Below are 25,531 nucleotides of genomic sequence, written 5' to 3'. Positions count from 1 at the left end.
AAATGCTTCAGGTATTTAACTAACAAAAACTGGGAAGATATGCTGTTTTTATAAAAAGCAGCAAATAGTACAAGGCATCATCATATGATTGAGTGAATTCTGTGTTAAGATTGGTAGGTAGGGAGAGACAAAGGAGAAAGGGAAAATTACATACCACTATTTGTGTTTGTTGTAGTCCTCCCTCTTCTTCCACCCTACAAAACAAGATCCCATACAGCAAGCGTTATCTACCTACTAGGAAGCAGGAGGCAAAAAGACTGTCAATCACAGGGGTATTACATACAGTAAACTTTCACCCTTTCTCCCCCTTGCAGTCATTAAAAAAATATATGAGGAACTTTGTAGAATTAGGAAATATACTACTATGGAGAAAGTCAGTATAATGTGAATAGGGGAAAGAGGGAGGAAGATAGGATGGCAGAAAACAAGACTATGACAAAGACAATCACTAGTAAATAATTTAGAGCTTTGTAATTCCAGTCTCCTCCCATCCTACAAAACAAGATTCCATACAACAAGCAGAAGAGGTAAGAAATGAAATTTGGTGAAAGGATCCTAATTGCCAGCCTGAAGAATTCTTCAATCAAATCATCCAGCTTAAGCAATAAGTCATGATAACAATAGTGGCAAGAACTGTATCAAGGATCAAATCTCAGCTTTGTATATAGCAGATATTGCGGCCTCAGTCCTTTGGTTTAGAAGATTAAAACATTTCCAATGGGCTGCTCATGAACAAGTATACAGTTAAGATTTTTTTGTACCCCAGGGAGTATCTCCATAGCACTACTTATTAGCAGTATTACTTTCTCATAGAATAAAACAGATCTCTTCTTGACGTGAGCATGGTTTAAGTCAAGGAAGATGCAAGTTCATCTGCTGGCTCTTAAGAAAACCCAGAGGTATAGTAATTTATATATAATGCTGAAAATTGAAAGAGACAAACACACACTGCACAAACAACTTTATCTGGAAGTAGTCAGTTCAGAAAAATAATGAATTCTGACTCCAGTGGCTGTTTGTATAGAAGTAAATTATAGGGCTTAAAGAAACTCACAATGAAAATTCTGGAATAACCAAGTTTTGAAATAAGACATATCCTTTCCTTACTGTCTGACAGATTGTATCTTGAATAAACCAGGTACAGAAACTTCTTGAGCACTAAGAAGTGTTTTTTGATGATCTTACTGGGTAGAGGAATTAACACCAAATAACTTCAGAGATCACTTGATAACAAAACTGTCCTAAAATAAGACAGCTCAACAAGTATAAAACAACTTCAATGCTTAAAAATATAAAGAGAAACTGATGTTGTAATTATAAGACAAATATGATTCAATGACTACCAGAGTAAGGTAAATTCAAGAAGATTGAAAGAATAATTGTTGAAATACATACATTACTGCAGCAGGTTATTGTACTGCTTTTACACACATTTAAGTAGGGAACTAATTCAAAAGGGAAATAGAGGGGGAGTTAGATATTCATGCAGTAACTGGTCAGATGTTACAACAGGACAAGCTTGAAAAACTAAGTTTCCTGACTCCTTAAACACATATGTCTTCTAACTGCTGTACATTTTGAGATAATTTACACTACTGAGAAGCTTGCATACTCTAGAGAGTGATCTTTCTTTAGAATGAACTTTATAAAAAATTTACCTACCCCAGATGCAAAGTTCTGAAAATATAAAAGTTAAAATGCTTCAACTCCTTTTGAACTCTCCTTTAGAACAATATAATTAAGTCACAGGGAGAAGAGAGAGCAAGAGGGAACAGCAGTATGATAGAAGAAGCAAAATCCAAGAGAAGACAAATAGGTTTTTTTCCAATAGTAAACTCAACAGAAGCAAACTTTGAAGGCAGATTGAGGATTAAACAAGTCAATTTAAAAAAAAACCAACAAACGCAGAATCAGAGAAACTGTGAGAAAACAGAAATGCACTATCAGTCCTGGGGAACAGAACAATTAAAATAGATAGAAAGCAAAATAAATTAGCTATTTTCCCTGTTGTAGCTACAGCAGAATTTATAAACTTCAATTTTCAGGTAGAAAAGAGAAGATAATTGTCGGTGACACTCAAGAAAACTGCAAAGCCACAGGTGACAAGAAAACAAGAGAATGCAGCACCACCATACGACCCACCAGATTAGGGAAGACAACACCAAATGGATCTCATAGCTAGTGCACACAGGCTAGTGATACAGCCATTCTAATACCCAGCAACTTCTGGTTTCCCAAATATTCTATTCTTGTCTGCATTACTTGAACCAGAACCTTCAACCAGCTTCAAAGGATCTTTTTACGAGGGCTTGCAGTGAAAGGCAAGGGAGAATGGCATTTAACAGAAAGAGGGCAGGTTTAGATTGGATACTAGGAAGAAACTATTCACTGTGAGTGTGGTGAGGCACTGTAATGTTTTGCCCAAAGGAGTTGTGGATTCTTCACTCCTGGAAGTGTTCAAGGCCAGGTTGGATGATGCTTTGAGCAACCTGGTCTAGCGGAAGGTGTCCCTGTCTGTGGCAGGGGGAATTGGAACTAGAGAATCTTTAAGCTCCTTTCCAACCCAAACTGTTCTATATCCTATGATTTCATTATGATCTTGCTGTACAGATCCAGAGGACACAAAACCTCTGCCGTCATGCCTACAGAAATGTTTTCCACAGGAGAAAGGCAGAAATTGCAGCAAGGAATTGGAAGGAACCCCAAGCATGAGGCTGCACTTCTGCCTTTTTGGCTGTGGAGGCTGTTTTGACGCTACAGACTTCTTGAGTTCCACTCAAGTCCTGCTTAGACACATCAGCCACTGAAGACAGAGGATACAGAGGATAGCAGGTTTGGATTTCCCATATGAGTTCAAACTCTGCTCCTTTAAACACTTTTTATTCAGCAGCAATATCCTAATAGACCCAGCAGTCAGATTACATCATTGTTAAATGCAGTTTGCTTTCAGATACACACAGATAAATTGGAGAAAAGCCTGCACAGAATACATAGTACAGAATACCCAAAGAGGCCCAAATCTTGTTGCACGGTTCTGGTAATGTGAGAATAATGCTCTTAGGCCTGCAAGTTTAGTCATCTGCATTTCAAATAATATATTAGATTTTCTCACCAAAAACACCTTAATGGTGCCATGAGAATCAGAGAGCACCATAAAAGATGTCATTCACCTGTGGTGTCCAGAAGATCCTTCGGAATGAAAAGTTTTCAAAAAAAATATATAAAGAATTCCTATGGTGCAAAATTTGTTCTTTAGCAAAAATCATCAAAACATTTATTTGAATAAAGCATATTTTGACTGACATGAAATAAATAAATTTTTATCATTCTTCTCTTTCAGAAAAAATTTTTGATTTTAACCAGCTTTACTGAAGTTGCAGAACTTTCATGGTTTGCAGTGGTTTCCTTATACAAAAGATATAACGTTGCAAATAGCTGTTGAAATACTGTACTCAATCAAAATCTGAAATGGCCATTTCTTTTGTGGTAAATATCATATCCTAGAGGTTTTTGAAAATTCATCTAAAATTCTCTAGACAGATTTTTTTTTCCCCAGAAGAAAACTCTCCCATTTGGAAGTTCTCCTACCAGCCTGCAAAGCAATTGTTTTTTTGGTAAAGTTTTGTATCCATATAAATGTCACTATGTGAACAACAGGTCCCACTGTTCCAAGCAACAGCCAGCCATAATGCTGGATCAGAAGCAGGCAGTACAGGAAAAAAAAGAGCAAAGAAGCTATTTCTGCAGAAAGGGACAGCATTTTCTAGCTGGGACATGCTCTGTTTAGCAAGTGGTGAATGGGCAAAGAATAAAGAGTATGAACTGAATGTCTATTAAAAAAAAAGAGAATGACTAAATAATGAGAACAGTTACAAAAAGACCACCTTTTGGTCAGTGGAGATGAAGGACAGTTTTATTGATTGTAAAGAATGTATCAGATGCCCTAATACTTGGGGGGAAAATACAAAGGAAAAAAGCCAAGGATCATACAAGGGCAAAACAAGGCTGCTGAGGGATCATTTAATGATTTCACACACACAAAAAAAGGTAGAAATGGAAATGTCCCCCAAAATCTGAAAAGACACTACGTCCAGCTATATCTGCAGCCTGAATTTTAACATAAGTTCAAGCAGAAGACATGCACCTGCAAATAGTATTCAAATATTGGAACTTCCAGTTTTCTTGAAAGTCTGGCAAAGAAGGGGAAAAGATTTTTAAAAATAGAAAATAAAAAGGAAAAAAACTACCAAAAAACAACCAATGATCCCTGGAACACTGAGAAGTAGAATGAGGAAATGAGAAGTTACAACTAAACCAACTCTGCTCTTCCAGGAATTCAGTGATATTAGATATTTCTGTGACAACATGCAGTGCTAAGAACTAGTACAATATAATTTTCACACTTCTGCAAGAGACAGGCAAACTTTGACATGTGGGCCAATAAAGCTGACAAAAGTTTGAACATGATTTTTTTCCCTTAGATATCTTTAAGGCATGTACAAAAAGAGATATACTTCATGCCTGAACACCCAGTTGTCCTTTGGAAGCCAAAACCTTGGACTCAGAAGAACAAGTATTAAGAGAGCCAGTGAGCTAAGGTACCATGTAGCTGAATTGTTTATACCTCCACTATTACATTTTCTTTCTGTTTCCTCATTTCAAATTGGTGGAGCTATATTGCTTGTTGTATGGAAGGTTATTTTGTGGGCAATGATAAGAAGCAACATATGAAAATAAAAAGATGAAGGCTGAAAAATAGGACAAAAATTTCTTTGGATAAGGTTCATCTACCTCTGAAAGATGAGCATAGATAGCAATATGGTAATCATCACACAATAGCAGCATCTTAGATGGTGGAGGGGTAAGAAAAAGAGGGAAAAAGAAAGAAACTATCTACTAGACGAGAGTGCAAAGTTCAGGTTTCAGGCCTTTGCTCCTATAACAATACTACTCAAAAAAAATGGAAAAAAAAAATCTATAATAATGGTATTTATTAAATGAAGAAGACCAGATATTTTCCACACATTTTGGATGGGCATGTAAACAACCTTCACAAGTCAACACAATTTTGTTTCTCTAGAGTCTTTTAATTTTTTAATTGTTATCCTTAAGGTGAAAATAATGGTGAATAGATTCTAGGCTGGGAGTTTATTGTTTGTGTCAGTTATGTTTATGTACTAGATAGATCCTATAAATGCACACATTGGAGCATACAGTGCACCATAGGCATTTCATCATTGTTTTGAAAAGTAACTAACCTCTTCTGGCCCAACAGTCTTCACAGCACAACCAAAGTTATTATACATACACATAACAGCTCAAAAATTACAATATAATTAATAATGATTCTCTAGTCACAACAGTTGATCACTCACTGTGCTGCAGACAGGCAATGAATCAACAAAATACCAGCTGTAAAAATGCAGCCATATAATTGAGTTTATTTTATTTGTAAATGAGCACCTTTTACTATCTTAAATTTGCTTCATAAACAATCACAGTTTGATAATACCATACTAATAGTTTTAAGCCATTTTTACAGTAAGACAATTACATAAAAGGTGTTTTGGGCATAAAAAGAAGACAGCATGAATTTCATAGGATATAAGCATTGTAGTTAAGTGCAGGTCTTGTGGGATACGATTATGGGGACTGAAGGAAAACCAAAAACTCAGAAAAGAAAACAAAATTACCCTACCAGGCTCATCCAAGAAATATTAGAATAACACCATATGACAACTAACTTCCTTTATAGTTCCTGCACTGACACATTTAAGAGAGATGTTACTCCTCAGTTGTATGAAAGCAAGAGCATGAGAATCCACTTTGCTTGCTCTCAGTTTTTACAGCACACAGTGGATTTCTGCTATAACTGGGCCTCTAAGACTACTGCAGTACAAGTAACAGGTCTAACTATCCAGTCTTTGGGCAAAACTATTCAGTAGTGCCTGTTGTCCATCATTTCTTTGAAAGGACTACTTGATTCTTCAATTCCACTCCAAGATAAAGGCACTTATTTGTAATATTTTGATTTTCCAGCCATATAAACATACTTTTTTTTGTGTGTTTGAAAATACACAATGAATGACACCATTCTGATGTAAAGTAGTAATCTAAGTGTGAATCTGATAAAGTAATTACAGTAATACCCTCGAATTTCAGTGAATAGCGTACAATGGGCATCACAAAAGACAAACTAAAATCCTCTAGAAAACAGATGAAAAAAACTTTTATAAAAGAGAAAGGCAGGAACATGTGATGAAGAGATAGAGCTCATGTAAGTTTTACATCAAAGTCAAGAGGACTGATGACAAGATACCCAAACTGGAGAAGAAAGTGTTATTCCATTGTTATCCTTGTATAATTATACAAGCTGAACCCTGTGTGAACAGGGTGAGGAAGCACACTTGGAGGACAGAAAAGGATTGGAGACAACAGAAAAAGAAAAAGTACGTTCTTGTGTGTGTGTCTGTGTGTGCATGTGTGTGAGGAGGAGACTAACATCAGAAAAAACTAAATTAGAAGACAATTAATACATGAAGGAAGTAGGCATTTAAAAGAGATTATAATTAGTCTTAAAAAGAAGAAATATGTGCAAGAAACATCCACAAAGTAAGTAGACTACAGATAAATAAATGATATTTCAACATCTTTCTAGAAATCTCAGTTTTCTGTAGATCTCAACAGCACACTATCCTGACTGCCTAAAACAGTTTTAGAACCTATAAAAATTATACAATACATGTATGTGTTTAGATACAGCAATTAAGTGCCTAACGTTGCAGAACTGTATTTGAATCCCGAGGTCTTTCTGTATGCTATGATAATTCTCTCAAACATACAAGAAATGGGCTGTTTTTAAACTAACTACCCTTCCCAAGCACTAGAATAGGAGCTGAGTTGACTAACATCAGTTTTAAAAGTGTTGATTATAATCCACTCAGTGCATTGCTTGCTATACTTTTTCTTTAAAGTATATTAAATGCTGAAGTAATAAGAAAACATTAAGTTTAGCTATAACAGCTTGAATCCAGAGCTGACATTTTGTCCAGTCTGCATATCAGATGGCTCTTGAGTGTGGTACCTAACCTGCGTCAGCAATTATTATGGGTCCAGCATGTTGTGCAGAATGACAAATATCTTGTTTATTTACTAATCTATTTTATTTTAAAAGTCTTTGTTCAACCTTCTACTAAAAAAAAATCTCAAGAATGGGTTCAAAAGGAAAGGAAAAAAAAATTATACACTCCATGGAAAATGAAGTATTTACCTGCCTTTTGTACCTTTTAAAGCCTCTTCTTTTTATTGTAAATATGACTCACCCTTTGTAAGTTGTCGTAACTTGCCACATAATTGTATGATTACAGACTAGATTTGTGCACATTCACTTAGTCCTGCTATAGTTTTCCAGTGAGAATAAATGAATACTGATCTATCTTCTCTACATGTTAATCTGAAGAAAAAAAGCCATTAGAAAATGCTTCATGGATGATTTTTCTAATTGCCCAGCTTCCACTCAGGTACCTAAAAAAGATTTTCCAAAATGCTTAGCATCAGACATATTTAGCATCTTCAAAAAAAGCTGATGTCTTATTTTGATAGTTAGATAAGATTGGAGTATTTTACCAGTGTTTTAGAAAAAGAAAAATCTAGTTTAGGATACTTAATCTTCTTACACTGACACCAAGTGAAAATTTCCTTAACAGTACTGGAGTTAATTTGGACCTGAAATATATTTCCAGCATTATGACCTCTGCAAACATTGTAAGGGGAAAAAAGATATAGCCTGCTACATAGACAGAAGGACAGTATAAGACATAATCAAATTAAGATGCAAAGCAAGAGTCTGCTAGCTTAAATGTACTCTGAGCTTCTGAAATAGAAAGTATGTTTACCAAGTGAATAAAGCAGGATGGTTTCTAATATGTACAACAAAAGACTCATCTGGGTTAAATACTTTATTACCCTAGTCTGATTGAAGATTTCAGTTTCGTAACCAGTTCCCCTTCAAAAAAGTATAATTTAGTCTGGCTTCACATCCCACTATTGAATATTTCACAGAAAAAAATTTTAATGGATTTCCACCTCAAAGAGTCAAAATTTCTTAACAAGTAATGCAAACACAACAGAATTGGGTTTCACATCGCTCAACATAGTAATTGTAAATGTGACAAACTTGCTGCAGCAAAGCTGCCCAAAGGCAGGCTATCCATATTCCCACAAATGAGCCCCAAGATGTATGTGATCCTCCCTGACCTGTAACACTGCTCCTGCAAACCTGCCTATCATTAGGCAATGGAGGACATCTGTAAACATCTGGGAATGGCACAGTTCAGCACCCCTATGTGCTGAACTGTGTATGCAGTGTGTGCTTTCCCTCCTACTTCTCACATTATATACCGGGTAACATGAACACTGTTCATGACTTGTCACTGTTCATCATGAGTTTCTGAAACCAGCAGTGTCTCCTCACAGTCCATTCGTGGAGTTTTCTCAGAGGAGCAGAAGATAAATGTTTTTAAGGATGACAGCCATCTCCATTCTTGACCTAATGGCTGACAGACAGAGAAATCCTAGGTTACACTGCTCACAACCTCCTTCGAATTTCTGCAGGTGACCAATATTCAACTGGCATGGGAAAAAAATCCATTATTCTGTTCAAATGTGCAAATTTATGGAGAATGGTATGGAATATTCTGACCCTGGCAAGGACTCAGGGTTGGGTTTAGTCCAGCATTGTGTGATCTCCAGAGAGGAAAATTAATCTCTGAATAAAGCAGTTCAAGGGAAGCAGCACTGGGTACTACCTGGAAGAGGATATGCACTTTGTAGCTCAAGGAGTCCGGTCCTGCAAATTGAAGAGTTCCCTGCAATATCTGTAGGGCTCTAAACATGTCTCAAGATAGTGAGTTGTTGGAGTTCAATTAAAAGAAATATCTGAAAGTCTTAGCTGGTTTAGAAAATAACATCACTTTTTCTGTTTTGCCAAAAGATATAAAGTAACCTGAAAAAAAAAATTATACAATACAAAAAGGAAAATGCCTAATTTAATCGCACCAACATCTCAGTCACATGAACAGGAATATAGTACCTGAAAAACCATAAGTCAAATGTCTTCCACTTTATAGGTGATTAATTCACAAAAAATAAATACTGTGCAAATAAATACAAATGAACCCTTGCTGCCTTTGAGTGATCTGATTGTAGTCCATCAATTACATACACATTCATAAGACCTAGGAACTTATTTCTGTAACATGAAGTCACACTAAATCCAACACTGCAACTTAGGAGAAGAGTAATATCATCACTGAAGTACAGTTGAGAATATTAGCTAACGTCTTAGATTCTAAATCTCACTGCCACCACCACCCTCTGCTGATTCAAAGGAACCTTTTCTGTACTTACACATATGCAAGGAGTTATAGGATGATACAGATTACTGAAGGTTCACATCACAAATCCTGGATAGATATTCAGTGTCTATCATCACAGGTAAAATATATCTATTAAGAAAATCAAAAGGGAGCAGACCTGGTAATTTTGAAAAAAATGCATCTAGATTTTAGAGAATTAATTATCATATTCAATGGCAAATTTAAGACAATAAATGAACTAGGGTTTTTTTCCAACCAATATTTCAACTTAATGAATAGCTTGCACAACAAGTCACGACTACAGCACATTTTCTTCTTTAAGCACTTTTAATAATACAGTGTAGAATATAGTGAAATTATTCTCTTGTAAACTCTGGTTAACAGAAAGTTACCAAATTCTACCCAGTTAATAATTTTTCACTAAGCCCTGTATGAAATTAAGATTTCCAAATCTTACTGAAGTTTTCTCATACTGCTAGGAAATTCTTTGATAATATTAAAGAGGTTTACTAAAAAAGTAATAGAATAAAATAGAAAAGTGATAAGATCTTCACAGAGAAAATGTCCCTCTGAGTTGGCATAGGAGGAGTGACAATTAAGCTGTTCCTGAATTGAGGCAAGAGGAAATCAGCTGTTGTTGACACAGAGGAATGATGCTGCCATGCTTCAAGGAGACTGTATGTGCAAGAATGCTGAACCTTCTGGACACAGTGTTCTTACACGGGACAAACTCAGCCCACTGTGAAACCACATGTTAAGTCACTTGAAGCATGTGAATACAACTTCAACCTCATAAAAACTCTTCTATGGGATTTCTGAAGCCAGTAGCTCTTCTGCAGCTTGTCAAACAATTTTTTTTTTAATTAATGCCTACCAGAAGAACTTGCTGTTTGTGTTTCTCACTATGCTAAGAATGGTTTACAGTTCAATGTCAAGGAGTATTCACAAAATATTCAGTTTTCATAACTGCTCTTTTCCTTACTTGGGCTTGAATTCATCCTAGCAAGACATTCTCTTTAACAAAATCTACCCAAATGAAGACTGGAAGTGATACCTACTTATGTTTTCATGTAAAGCACTTCTCAATACCACTTCCCAAAAATCTCAACTAGACTAAATCCAAGAGAATTTATTATCTGTAAAATTCTTCCCATTGATTGAGGCTTAAAGAGTTCTTCTTTCCATGAAAAGCAAAAATACGAGGTATTAAATGAAAATATATAATTTTACTATAGATGGAATCAATTTACTACAGAGTGAAAGAAACCCAGGTGATATAAATTTACTATTATGAGAAGAAAGGGAACACAAATATTAAGTCATTCATTTTGGTCAAAACATATGATAAAAACAAAACATGTCTATAACTATGCTATCCCGGAAAATTAGCAACCACGAAAAAATAAAAGAAATTAAAAATGTTCTTCTCATAAGAACATTTATTTTATATGCTATAAACACATACTACTGGTGCAATTCATCAAGTGTCCACCATCCAAAGTCATTTGGGGGACAGATACAGTTATCAAGTCTGAAATTATGAGGAGGTAAAAATAAGAGTTCAAGGAGTCCAACAAGTCAGATACATTTCCGTGTAGCAGCAGCACAGAAGCAGCACTCCTGAATATCTTCCAGAATACAAAATCATTAATCACTACTAATAAGGGTAAATTTTGCATCCCTGTACATTCCTTTAAAACTTTGTCTCCAAAATCCAGTATGAGCTGCCTTGCAGCTGGGGGGACCACACTCTAAGAACAACCTTCACAGCAAAATGATCTGAGTTCTTCTTTGCCCTCCAGGGCTTTACCCATGTCTCCTTCATTCTCCTAATAGACCAGCAGTTATCAGATGCTTTTGGTCACCCGGCACTTTGCCCTGATGCTACTTAGGGTCAGGTAAAAAACCAGCAAGAGGCACTAGGACAACAAAAATCAGACCTATCTGTCAACCCAATCTGGGATCCTCGACACAGCTTTTATGCATATCATTATCAGGATTTTCCCCCTCTCCAGTGATGGAAGGTTAACAGAGATGCAGGAATAGTATCTTTGTTAACAGGTATTTGTTGATTCTTGACAAATGGTACAAGATAAATGACGTATTAAAGCTCTTTACTCAGTTATCACTGGATTTTTTTTGTGATGGGGAGAGGATACGACTGTTGTCCCTTTTGCTTTCTTTATAAATCCCTTTCTTTTCATTCTTCCATCATTTTATAGCTTTTCCATCTTCTTGATTAAGTTTATCAACCTATTTCTTATTCCCCTTTCTCTCCTCCCACAGACGTGGTTTTTTTCAGTCTTTAAATCTCTCCTAGAAATCAGAGCTGGAAAGGCAAATCTGAAGATGCCCAACAAGCTGAGTCAAAATAGCAGCACTAACCTGAAAACTTTGGCCCACCAAAAGATTTCACAGAGGACATTCATGTTTAAGTAAAATATTTAAGATATATATAATTGTGGAGACAGCAGATATGCTCCCTGTTTTGGGCTGTAACTCTGTGTTGTGCCATGAATTGGACCCTTCAGGTGGGAAGCCTGAACATTAAATAAATAAATAATTTGAGGTTTTATTTTTAAATTAAAATCAATGAAGTATTTAGTACCCTTTCAGTAAACAGGGATTTGATTTTCTTAAAAATTTTACATTTCAAAACTACTTGATTTTTCTAACTTTCCTTCAGGATAAAATTACAACAGAATTGGCTGAAGAATATGTGAATGCACGTTATGGAGGAGAAAATGAATTGCGGAGGAAAAGCCTCAACCCTTTAAAAACCAGACTAGTGATATTGTAGAGCATCTTACTCAGAAGAATAGTGAAGAAGAAGAAAAAATATCAGTTTCTGCCATGGAACAATTTGAAAATGGCTAGCTATGCTGCCTGCACCAATATGAGGGTAAAACTCTGCACAAGAATTTCAGTCATTGTATTCTCAAATTCCTGACAACTATGTCCAAACAAAATGATTCTCCACAATTTGAGTAAAGTCAACATAAAATTAAAATTTTGCTAATAATATAGCAAACATAAAAAAATGAATGTTGTGATTAGTTTTTTAAAACAAATGAGAGAGAAGAAAGCTCAGGAAGAGAATTATAAGAGATCTATTTGTTCCAGTTACTCATATGCAACAGGAATCTGAAAGACAAGAGGTTAATTATACTCTGTAAATAATGTTTTCATGAGAACACCTTTGGTAAGTATAACAGGTTCTTTGAAATTGCTACCATTATTTATTGCAACCATCTGTCCAGAACTACATATTAGCTGCAATGTCTATTGAGTAAGAGATACATACCACATTTTAAACACAAGTCTTAATGCCAAGATAATATTAGCAACTCCCGTATAAAATTTTAGCTATATTTCTAAGTTTCCCCACCTTCAGTTTTGTGATTCAATATTATTATTCCTCTTAGCATTAAAGCCTGAAACATTCCAAATGCATTCCAGCATTTCAGAAAACCACAACAACACCCAGCTGCTTCCCTCAGTGAGTGAAAGCACCATCACATACAGCAGTAAATCACTGTTTGTCTTCCACAGTAACTGCATCATTTATATACCATTTATGTGGGGTTTTGTAATATCATTCAGGATAGCACTGTAAGCAATATTATAAATTCAGCACTGCCAGTCTGATGCCTACATTTTCAGATCAACTGATGTTTTTTCCCCTGATAAGTAGAGATACAGTTACTGATATCAGATAAACTTGGCAACACTAGAATAGAAGCCCTGTTGATAACAGGCTTTGGAATAAATCACTCTTATCTGGACAGAGAAATATCAATGATAAATTCAAGAGAATAGAAATGATGATGGGCTGCGCAAAATGTGGAGGTTGTTCTGCACTCTCTTCAGCTTCCTCTTTGACTGCATCTACCCAACTTTGTATGCCCCCTCATCTGATGTCTTTGCCCAGGAAAAAGGGAAAAGAAGACCACATGCAAGTAATAGAAGACTTATACATCATGATGGTGAAAACTGACAAGCCATATCAGAAGTCAAATTTAAGTATGTAAACATGCAAAGCTTTTTAAACACTAACCTAAGGAATTTACTGACTCAAAATTTTGCCTTTCTGCATATATGATACAAGATTACAAGGTGTAGATTTGATATATCTACTTCAACATTGGAGAAAAAATTGAGAGATGATGCTTTACATATTTAAGAGAATTAATTTCAGTTAATAAATTTTGGAACAACCCCAGAACAAGTTACTAAATAGAAATGATTGAACATTTTTAGAAAAACTATAAAAAGATTGTTAAAAAATGCGTGTGACCCTCTTTTTCTTCATGTAATTGAAATATTATGCAGTTAAAGAGTTCGTTTAAATGTATATAGTTCTGAATGAAGAAAAATTATGGTAATTCAAACTTGCAGCTACTCATCTATGCACAGTAATACATGACATAAGCAGAAGGAAAAGAAAAATCAGAGAGGCCAATCTCCTATAGGTCATACAGTCATGCAGAGACTGTGAGAAGCCACAGAAAATACCTCATCTATTAATCTTTGGAATAAAGCCAGTCTACTTTTGTGAAAGTACAGTGCTGAATATAAAACAGTCCTGCTCAGTTGTATGTGAAAAAAAATATATTTTTAGCTATAAAGAAACAGAGAAAAGAAGGGATTAAATGGTAGAAAATAATGGTAAAGGGTAAAAATACCAGAAAACACATAAATAGAAAGAAAAAAACCCCTAGATTTGTGCGTGTTTTTGTTTTACTTGACTTAATATAATATTATTTTTATATTTTCTATAAGTATATATAAATATTTTTATGTGTCCTAAAAATATAAATATCTATAAATACCATCATGGGTACAGTCCTCAAAATCAGGTTGTTCCTATGTTTTCTAAAGTTTCATAGCTTTTGTCTCTTTAAAAACAACCTTGTAAGTGTTACTTACAAATAGCATTTTGCAATTAAAAAACCAAATAAATATTTTTACTGGCTGGTCTGAGTGTGCATGTAAGGGAAAGCACATCATCCTTTATGCACTTAAGGCTTTCAATGAATAATGGCTTTTTCACTGCTGAAAACTTCATGCTGTTGTGGAACTCCATGCTCTTTACAATGTATATAGATGCTTGCACTAAAAATGCCTCTAATGTCTAACTTTTCTTATATTGTGCCCCAAATAGTTTTTGGCAAAGTGAGAGGAAAAAGCACAACAAATAAATATTAATTTCATCCAAAATTTTTTCAGATCTGTAAAATCTTTTCACAAGTTTGGATGGATGCAGCACAAAACTGGCACATAGGAGTAGGTACCACAAAGGAGAGACATCCTCATTAAATCCCTGGTCTTTTGACAAGTTCAACAGACAGAGGCTTGTTGAGGTTTAGCAGAATGTATCCATAACTTCCAGGTGGACTCTGAAAAAAAGTCTTGGCTACCTAGAAACCAGTAATAATTTATCTGCAGTATATAAATCTCTCTCTATATATATGCATGTATGTAGTATCATTAGAAACTTAAAACATTTGAGAAGGTTAGGCTCTAATGTTTTGGCAGTGGAGGGGTTTATTGATATAGGTTTGAGCAACCTGGTCTAGTGAAAAGTGTCCCTGCCTGTGGCAGAGTGGTTGGAACTAGATGATCTCTAAGGTCCCTTCAAAACCAAACCATTCTATGATTCTATGAACTCCCATGTTTATACCCATACAATAATCAGATTTCTACGAAAAAAAAGCAAACAACTTTTATATTAATTCTCTGAGATGTAATGGGCAAAGCAAAGAACACTATTGAAGACAAGCATTTGCACAAAAGAACAAATCAACCAACCAACTTTAGATGCTCTGTTAGAGCAAAAGCACTGTGAACTTGTAATCTTAACCTATATCTATTTCCCACTTGTGAAATGGCATATACATAATATAGAGGCATTCAGAACTTAAAAAAAAATCATTTTCGGCTGGTTTCTCGGTGTGCCTTTGGCAATTGCAAACTTTTCTGTCATCTGCTGGCTTATAAGAACAATTATTTACAATATCCAATGGTTTGGCATTTTTTCCCATAAAGAAGTCCTGAAATAATGTGAATGATAAAATTAGAGTCATATTCCATGGAACAAGATTACAACTTTCTTCAGTGCCTCATTCCTACTAAACCGCTATGATTCAGGTGAGGTGTGTGTTGGGGAAAGTCACACATCAAAACAATGAAACAAAGAACCCACACTCCGTCTCCTCTATGTTGCTACAGTATCTTTTAATTTTCCATATTTTGTCCCACTCATCTGAATTTTCTCCAACAGTGGTATATAGTTTTATTACTATAACTAAAGTTTTAAATTCTTCTAGATAATGTTGAATAAGAAGCATAAGTAAAACTAACAGAGTTGCCCAAAAAGCTATTCTGTTGTGATTTTTTTAATAAATGCACTAGTAAAATAACAAACCCACAAAATACCCTCAGGTAGAGAATGGTTGCACCTTTTCAATTACATTACAAAATGTTATGACACACAAGACAGCTCAGAGAAAGATTCAATAACCTGTAACAAAAGTCATATTATTGATGCTACCATAATGTTGAGGCAATCCTGATGAACACATACCAAGGTTGTTAAAAAATGAAATAAATCTCACCAGTACTCCTTTTTATTTATTTACAGTTGAAGAAAATTCAATTGGAAATAAAACCAAGGACCCCACCATATGCTCATAAAATTCAGCAAATTGTAAGATCAGCTATTTTCAGGTTATTAGGTAATATATAATACTTACTGTTGAATCATCTAGAAATATAAAACAATATTATTTGCTAGACAGTCCATATAAAACAAAGGTCTTTAAAAATATAACCAAAAAAAGAAAAATCTAGAACATACAAAGTAAAAATGGAATTTACTTTGTATAATGTTTTCTGTTCTTCCTATATACAGATTAATTAATATGAATTCTGTTAATTAAGAAATTAATACAAATTTGGTTAATCTAGCTCAGGTATCATTGGATTAACTTGGATGCACGTAATTGTATCTGCTTAATTTCACAAATTTTCAAGTTATATTCAGTGTATCACAGTTGATTATTTCCGTAATGCTTCATTCTTTTAATTTAATTTTTTTTTGCTTCAACTTGAGCTAAAAAAGTAATTATTATAGTAGTGCAATATGCTAAGACAAGAAATCCAATTGCTTTTCAACCACTGAGATATATCCTATTTAAACCAAGCATCACTTATTATTGCAAAAATTTCTCCTCCTGCTGACAAGGGAAAAGTAAATCAGATAAGGGAGAACTATGAGAAACAAGAGAAACATGAATAACATCATGAAGGACATAAAATTAGAAGGCACAAGGCTCGGAGTTTCAGTCTCTGTTTGCCGTTCCTTATATATTTTGTGTCATTTTTAGGACTCATAAAGGAAAGGTTTGATAGGTTTGGGATGAGTGGGACAAGAAGCCCGCAGCTTTATAGAGGCAATCCAGGTGAAGACAAATATGTTCAGATCAGAGACAGGAGGTAAATAACAGAGGCAACATTTTTTTTGTTGTTATCTCTTTGTTTCATGTAATTAAAACTTGGAAAAGGACACAGAAGAAAATGCAAAAAAAGGAATAAAATGTGAAGAGAAAACAAGATTAAAATGAAAACTACACGTGATGGTCTCTTCTTTTGTTTTTCTAATGATGAAGAACAGTTACTACTTAATGGGGGTAAGACAAAGACTAACATCTTTCAAGACTTGGATTTAGTTTATCCTTTAGATGAAACCAAGTCAAAGCCTTTCTGCAGTGCAGATGCTGAATCACATTTAATACTGCCAGGCATTTCTTGTTTTATTCGCGTGCATGTTCATCTTTCTTTATCCTAGCTTCTCTGTTACAAGTGTTAGGACAACTTAAATTCCCTATTTGGATAATAACCAATTACTCACTGAATTTGTTATAACATACTTGAGTAAAAAAGAATTATCAGGCCAAAATGAATATGACCTTTTTTGAACAGTTCTCATATTTTATTCCAGCTACAACTTCAGTAAAGAAAAAGTACATATAGCAGAAGGAATAGGTGTGAAGACGGCTATGCCAAATTTTGGCTTCATTTTGTCCTTTTTATAAAGGTTACATATATCAGATTTGATGTGAAAATCATTAAAGAGAGTTGATAGGGAATGAGAAAAACAATTGATGAAGACTCAAATGCTTAATTACCATAAACTGACTTGCAAAATACTAGTCTGCTATGATAACTTTCCACTCTTTATTTTTGTTTTTATTTAAACTATTTTAGCTCCTGCTCAGAAGTGTTAATCGAAATCAGGATCTTTCTTCCACTATCTGCATATTTCACTTAATGGTCTGAATGCAGGTTATCAGCAATTCCTTCATGCAGTGCAGGGTAATAGTGTTTTCTTTAAAATAAATTAGAGAAATAAATATAGAGTAGATGTGAAAAGACATCAAAATAATTATTTGAGAGATCTAAACATTTGTCTAGAAGACATTTTTTACTTTTCACAATAATGGATTTTTTCTTTTTTTGACATGGAAAGAGGAAAGAAAAAAAGGAGTAAAAAGGCAGCCTAGAGAAGTAATATTTAAATAACATTCCCAGTAAGTGCAACACTTGATATATGGAGACCTCATTTAAGATCCACTTTCTGTAAAACTTAACAGGAGGTGTATTTTAACTTTGGTCTCCATACCCCAGTGAATATTGATTATCAGTCTTTTTTGGTCCAATGACTAAATATAGTAAAATGGCAAACAAACTGCAGTTATGTCTCAACTGGATGACTAGCTATTCTGTGACACATGCACGTGCCCGTTAGCTCATCTCCAATCACTCAGTCCTGCTGCAGAACAGAATGCATTTAAATTCTGATGTGTCCTATCGACAGGGAGATCACCACTCCCAACTCGTCCTACATACCACTTATGTTACAAAAGATTTTGTATCAAAGATGATCAGAGGACTGGGAAGCCTGCCATATGAGGAAAAGCTGAGAGAACTGGGTTTGTTCAGTCTTGAGAAAGGATCAGTTAGGGGAGACCTCATTACCATGTTCCAGTAAAAGAGTGACTAGAAGAAAGATGGAGACTCACTTTTTACAAGGAGTCACATGGAAAATATAAGGGGACATGGGTAAAAGTTACCCCTGGGGAGAATCTAATTGGACACAAGAGGAAAATTTTTCACATTGAGAAAAATCAGCCATTGAAATAAACTCCCCATAAAAGTGGTGGTTTCCCAAGTACCAAACACTTTTAAGATTTGTCTTTAAGATTTTGGAGACGGTGCTGGGCCATCTTGCCTAGACCATGCTTTCACCAAGAAATTTGGACCAGATAATTGGTAAATTCCCTTTCAACCTTCTATGATACTTTGATTTCTTTTATAGAATGGCATTAAAAATGCCACACATCATCCAGTAAACTACAAAAAGGAAATATCTTTAAAGTATATTCTCTTAAACATACATCCCATTTCTTAAGATTTTAATTTTCACCAGATACTTGTAATTAAAATTACTATGAAATAAGTAGAATGACATTACTCAACAAAAGTCAAAGTATGATTCCCAACATGATACTGTTTTCCATAGCAACCCCTGAAAACACTATTATACATGCACACTCATTCATACATGTACACTCATAAAAGTAAAGCTAATCTTCTAATGTTTCCTAATGATGAAGCCAAAAATCTAGGCTATATGCAGGGAAAATTAAATTTACGAAGATTTTCTTGGAACGGATAGTTAGTTTTCCTTTTTTTTGAGGGGGGGAGAGCGGAAGGATGGGGTTACCCCAAACTCAGTCATGAGTTGATTCCATTCTCATAATGCATTTTGGATTTCAGGTGAAAGTTCCAATTAGATTCTGCTGAAAAATATTGGAAAATACTTGAAAGAAATCAGCATTTAAATTCAGTTTTGCTTAGAAGTGTTATGTGAAGTAGGATCAGTGTTAAGATCAATACTGCTGTGGTTGAGGATCATAAGAGTTTTCTGTAAATTCAGAAGTGCCATAGAGAACATATAAAGAAAGCAAGTACATGAGGACTGTGACACCAAAGGAAGCTGGGAGACGGCAGATATGAAAGAAATAAAATTCAGTGGTCAAGCTCTTTGTCACTGAATATTGTAGATGAATCAAGGTATTAACAGCCCTGAAAATTGATTTGACCAGTTCTCAGGAAAAATTTCTGAGTCAAATCAAGTTAAATAAAAATATCCTGCCTCTGACTCAGGAAGCTATTGAACTGCCTGTCACTGTAACACTACTTTTTGGAAAAGCATTCCCACCTGCCCACCCTGTTCTTATTGTTCCCGAAACACCTGTTATTTAGTGATGGCAAACGGAGCTAGATGGATTTTTGGTTTGAACATGTAGATTTAACGTGATACGTATTACTGCCTACATGCCTTTAGATAGCCATAATAAATCCCAAACAGCAAATGCCCAATATACCATCTAGAAAAAAAACTGAGCACAGCTCTGGTCTGGGAAGAACCCATCTCCGCACTACATGGCATGAGACTGGGAGCCACATGTGGCAGGGGGAAAACAGAGAGGACCTGCCTCTCCCTCCTCTTCTCAGCACAAGTCTGGACCAGGAAACATGCAGAGAGCACATGAAGGGTGATCATGTTCCCACAGTGTGCCAGCAATTAATGTCCTTCAGCTGATCATATGTCAGTATATTTTGAAGTCCATCAGGAACCTGTTCACAAGAGGTATTTGCCTTAGAACAGCAAAAGTCAGCGTTGCTTTTAGCAATACAGACCAAGTCAGCTCAATAGAAATAATTGAATACAAGAAAACTTGTGCAAAGAATACAAGTAATGCTACTAAAACGTGAGATGCATACTGCCATTCGCACATCCCATTGACCAGCAGGTTGAACGAAAACTGGTCCTGGAAGGATCCAAACAGACTGAAATGGGCTTTAGCCGAAGGTCTACATACAGAGAGCTTTGCAGTTCTCTCTGTTTGGCTGGCCACAGAGGTTTCCCTTCTCTCCTTTCTCTCAGAACACAAGACAACAAATCAAAAAAAACCCCAATGAACCACACTAAGATGGCAAAATCTGATCAAAAAGCTATACAATGAGATGCTTGAAATATGCTGTTTTTAAATGAGCAGATTTTGAGTCAGTATTCCATTAAATCACTTGTTGCATACTAGTAGAAATTTTATGATTAATGTAGCTTCATATTAATACTCAAAACACTAAATATGCTTTACAACAATTTACTTTAAAGAGATGTACAAGTTCCAGAAGATGAGGGTGCAAACTGTGGAACACATCCTAAAATAAAGTAAACAGCGGAGGAAGGAAGAAAATGCATTCTAACAAAATAAACCTATTTTTAAACCAGTCCCATTTTTGTGTCTTCTACATACATATTTCATTTTTCTCCTTTTGAAGAGGAAATACAACAGTCTTCTATCAATTGTTGACCTTTCTAGTCTCAATGTCTCAATGTATTAATATTAAATTATCTTTTTCTTCAAGTATATCCTTCCATTAAGTAGGGTGTAATCACATGCTACTTTATCAAGAGAAAATCTGGAACTGGTGTAAAAAAAAAGGCTTCACCATTAAAAAAAAAATACAATTTCTCTTTTTTGTGATGGTCAATTTTCACGGTGGAGGTCTTACTGTGACACATGTTCATGCTCATTGCTTACACTTATGTGCTCTCAGTTTTTAAACAAAATGCATGACTGTTCTGTGTCACTGTGATGGAATTCTCCATGAGGAAAAGAGAGAAATACAATAAATTCGTAATATTGAAAGCTTGCAACATTTTTCATTGTCTTTAAAATTTAACATCGAGTACTATTTGAATTTAAATATTACAGGTAGTGTAAACTTGTAACAAGCTGGTATTAGTTATGTCTACAGGCTTCTGTAACACAATAAGGTTTCATAAGAAAACTCTACTGTTTGCACAATTTATTCTGTTGGGATAATGAAATACTTTGTCCTTTAGTAGAAGTTTCATGTGACACTTGGCAGTCAGGACAACAGAGCAAAAGGATATGTCACTGGAGACAGAGGGCCTTGGACATGGCAGGGAGCAGGTACTCACAGAGGTTTCTTACCAGTGCAGAGAAGTAATTGTAACTTTCACACTGTGTTGCTTTTGCAATGTCATTAGTAACTCTGGCTACTACTACTTCTGCTCCTTGATCTCTGTCTAGAAGCTGTGAGCATGCTCTAGTGCCTCATAATCTTGCAGTGAAACTCTGGAACTGGTTCTTGTGGTACAGTGTCCCCCATGCTACAACTAGCTAGGTAGTCCAGCAGGATTTGCTGTTGGTGCTTCTTTTTGGTAGGAGTAACCAGAGGTCACCCAAGGCCACTTTCTTAAAGCAAGGTTGCTTGGGAATAAATCATGTCGATGAGACATATTAAAGCAGAAAGAGGTCTATGTGGATGTGTATTTGCAGCACCCAATTGGAGACAGGACTGTAACAGATACAGATTTTTACATCCTGACACAGCAGTGGCAAAAATGGATTTCAGTGATGAGAAGATTCTACCAATACTAGTTAAAAACAAGCAAGAAGAAACAAGACAGCAAATAAACAAACAAACATGAAAATACTAGGCTCCATGCCCTCTTGCTGTCAATGACCCAAAGAAACCACTGCAAAACTATCAGTTTTTCCCTTACTCAATATAAACCATAGCACTACCAGTACTATAAAATTATTTGATTCCTAGTACTGATTTGGGGATTTGAAATGAGAAAACAAGCACAGTCTATTTCTAATTTATTGACAAGGAAACAAACTCTTCTCTCATTCTCCTCTCAAAGAAAAGAAGATGTGATACTCTGACTGTGCTTCAGCTTTGAACTTAAAATAGTTAACTTACACAGGTATGGCAAAAATTAGTGAATTTATTGCAAAAAAACACGTTAAGAGAAGTCAAATGCTTATAATTGTTCTCTGAACCACTTTCCCATGCATAGCAGGAGGGAAATAGAAATGGCAATAGCCTACTAATAAAAATAAATAAATATTCTAATAATGAACATAGGTAAGGAGAAGCAGCATCATTTTCTTTCTCTTATGCCAATTTTACATCAAGATCGCATTAATCACTCAGTAACCTTCAATAATTATGCACAAAACTTTGCATAAATTATGAATTTGAAAATTCATAATTTTCAAACATATTTACCACCATTTTTACTATCCCCCCCAGATATTTATAATCCCTAAAGCAGAACAAATTAAAGATTGTTACAAATTTAAAATACTTCAGAATATTGAAACACTCCCTATTCCCTTCACATCCTGATAGAAATCTCTACTTTGAATAGAAGAACAGCATAACTTACAACATGAAATTCACTATCTATTCAACTCTGATAGTAGCAACAGTGCACTTTCAGATAGCTTGTCTGGGGAATCATGCATCAAATACAGGTTTTTAGCTTTTTATATGAAATACAATGCAATCTGGCAAGGTGATGGAAACAACAGAACAAGATTAGACTGTGTTCTGTCTCCCAGTAAAATTTTGAATGTAAACCAAAACTAGCCTCAATAATGAAGCAGTGATACACCCCTGGAGGCTGCCCTGCTCCAGCCTCTCCAGTTCTGGGCGTGGGTAACAACCTCCCATTACTCAGTCACAGCTTTACAAAGTCTGTGTCATCAGTGTGAGACAACAGCATCATCAGCGAGATGAAGCAGAATAGTAGAAGGACAGACACTGTAGCTACTGGTCCCTCCTGTCAGACAGGACTTGGCCCCTCTTGGCCAGTGAAGAAGCTCGAGCAGAGTGAGCAAAGGCTTGATGTGGCACAGGTTGCTTTGTGCCAAGGTCTATGAGAAGATTTGGTCCTGAACAGTCTGATTGGAGAACTTAGCAGAAACCTGCAGAAGCCCAAGACATCTGTTTACCCTGTCTTTTCACTGATCCCTCCAAGAGAAAGTACTGCTGATGTGTTTTCTGCTGCTGTTCTCCGTATGCACATGAAACACCTGTTAGCCCTCTCCTCTCAACAGCAATTTGTCGCAGAGCTGTGCTGGTCCTCTAAGGCTGATATCCACCATTCCTCTGCTGTAAATAAAGAAACAGAACACTGCACACTATCTTATGTGTTTTAGAAGTTGTTTGAGCCACTAGGCAATGGTATTTTGCAGAGCATGTGTACAAGCACTGCTGTAGGGACACAGGAGCTACCACAGATCATTGTTCCTTTCATGAACTCTGTGTGCTACAGTGCCAAATCACTGAACTTGTGTGTTTGTCCCCAGAAAACATCACCTTCTGGAAAGAAGTTGAACATAACAGCAGTTAAGCATTCATAATCCACACATGCTGCAGCACAGCATAAAGTAGCTGAGGAATTTTTGACAATTTTTTGCCCTAGGATTAGCTAAAAGTCCTCCCAGCTAAGTAAAAGACTATTTTCTAAGTATATTTGCCTATCAGATAGAAAATTTAAATTGTGAATTTCAGAGGACAGGTAGTGAGATGTTGTTAGATAATAATATCTGACCCTTGATTGTAACAAATATCTAGCAGCACTTTAAAATATTGGCACTGATTGCAGAATAAAAACCATGCACTCAATTTTGTTTAAATCACCTGCAAGTTTCTGGTAAAATTAATGTCTTATTAAATCTTAGGTGAAGTAGAAAGAGGGAAGAAAGGTTACAAGAGGTTTCCAGGAAAGAAGTAAGAGAGTGAGACAAAAACATCCCTGTACTGACTAGAAAAGACTAATTTAGTTACTATCTGTGGTGATAAGAAATGTTAATGAATTTAGTTAGTATATGTTATTATAGTGTGGTGATAAGAAATCCTTCCCATCTACTGTACTTGCAAACTCCAAGAGAAGTATTGCACTGTGAAAGAAAGAAGGTGAGCTGGGGATGATCTTGGAGACCACTGTGCTCAAATTCATATATATCTTTTTTATATATGTTCTCACAGCTTGTTTTCAGGTTCAGTCAGAGGAGACAACATCATTATACTAGGGACAAATATTTCAATGATAGGGACATCATAGAAAGAACTTTTCACAGCAGGTAGGGCAAACATAGTAGTGTTACTAGCACTGCTGGTAGGTTTGTAGTTTAAAGATTGAGCAACTGCAGTGAACTGTCATATTAGCCCCATCCTCCCTCCTTCCAAGGTGCATGCTTGTGTCATTCTGAGTTCATGGGGAAGCTACTGGACACAGGTTAGGAAACATCCTTGACAGTTCTTCTGAGCAATGAACTAATTTAATGCAGGAATCTGTATTTAATTCCTTCATCATATTCTCATCATTAACTTTCTGTAACGTTTCTATAAATCCCCTTAAGAATTATTCCTATATTGGAAAGTAACTATGCCTCTGACAATTATGTTGTTTTTATTTGCCTTATTCAGCTGTTCTGTAGTGAAAATAAGTTGATCTCAGTAAGAAAGACTTAACAGTCAGCAAATTTTCTTTCTTTTTTTTTTTTTTAACAGTGTTTTAAACTGTGTACTAATTTTTTCTCTTGTTGCTTACATATTTGGTTCTTGCTTCAAACTGATTGTGCTTAGAGAATTTTGTCTCTAGGTTTATGCAAAAATAGACTTAAAAAAAATCCATGATCTCATACAGGGGAGAGAGGGAAATAGTAAGACCATTTTCCATTAATGGAACAGAAGCAGATAGGATAATGGAACAAAAGCAGACAGGGACAGGGGCAGAACAAGGAATACCAGGTCAGCAAACCTTGGTATACTATATTTTCAAAACGAATAAATGTGCACAAATAATATATTTGTTAAAACAATTTCAAAGACAGCCAAGCTCTGAGAGTGAAAACAGAAGCATTCCATAAAGTTACGGGCAGCTTTATAAATAATGAGCAAACCTTTTAATGTTTTGGGGTTTTTTGTTTGTTTGCTTGTTGTTTACTTGTTTTTTGTGTTTTGGGAGGCTTTTTTGGGTGTGATTTAAAGAGTTCTTATTACTTTACCAGAAATCCAGGCGACAATGTTCACATCTCCAACAACATAATTATTTAACTGAGATATATATTCAATTTCAAAGGCTTTAATGAGCAGGTTCCTTCTCTCTCTCAAAAAATGTGAGTAAAAAAGAAAGGCCCATAAGGTCTTTTAAGCTACAAGCTATTGTAAAAGAGAGAGTTAGACTGGAGTTT

At 35.4% G+C, this 25,531-nt stretch overlaps 1 protein-coding gene across 3 annotated transcripts in view; it reads right to left on the bottom strand.

Annotated features, from left to right (window-relative positions):
* FGF14 (fibroblast growth factor 14) overlaps positions 1–25,531 on the bottom strand; it is a 394,964-nt gene that overhangs the window by 163,843 nt on the left and 205,590 nt on the right. Inside the window, exon 2 of one of the 3 annotated variants that reach the window (XM_027644498.1) lies at positions 155–194. The exons of the other annotated variants lie outside the window; for them this stretch is intronic. The gene's annotated coding sequence lies outside the window, so the exon portion shown is untranslated. The remainder of the gene's footprint in view (positions 1–154; positions 195–25,531) is intronic. 3 annotated transcript variants of the gene reach the window in all.

Source organism: Corapipo altera, unplaced genomic scaffold, assembly GCF_003945725.1.
Source record: "Corapipo altera isolate COAL_440 unplaced genomic scaffold, ASM394572v1 0, whole genome shotgun sequence".
NCBI classification, from domain to species: domain Eukaryota; kingdom Metazoa; phylum Chordata; class Aves; order Passeriformes; family Pipridae; genus Corapipo; species Corapipo altera.
Note: the sequence above shows the minus strand (reverse complement) of the source record. Positions and strands in the feature narration are given on the sequence as shown.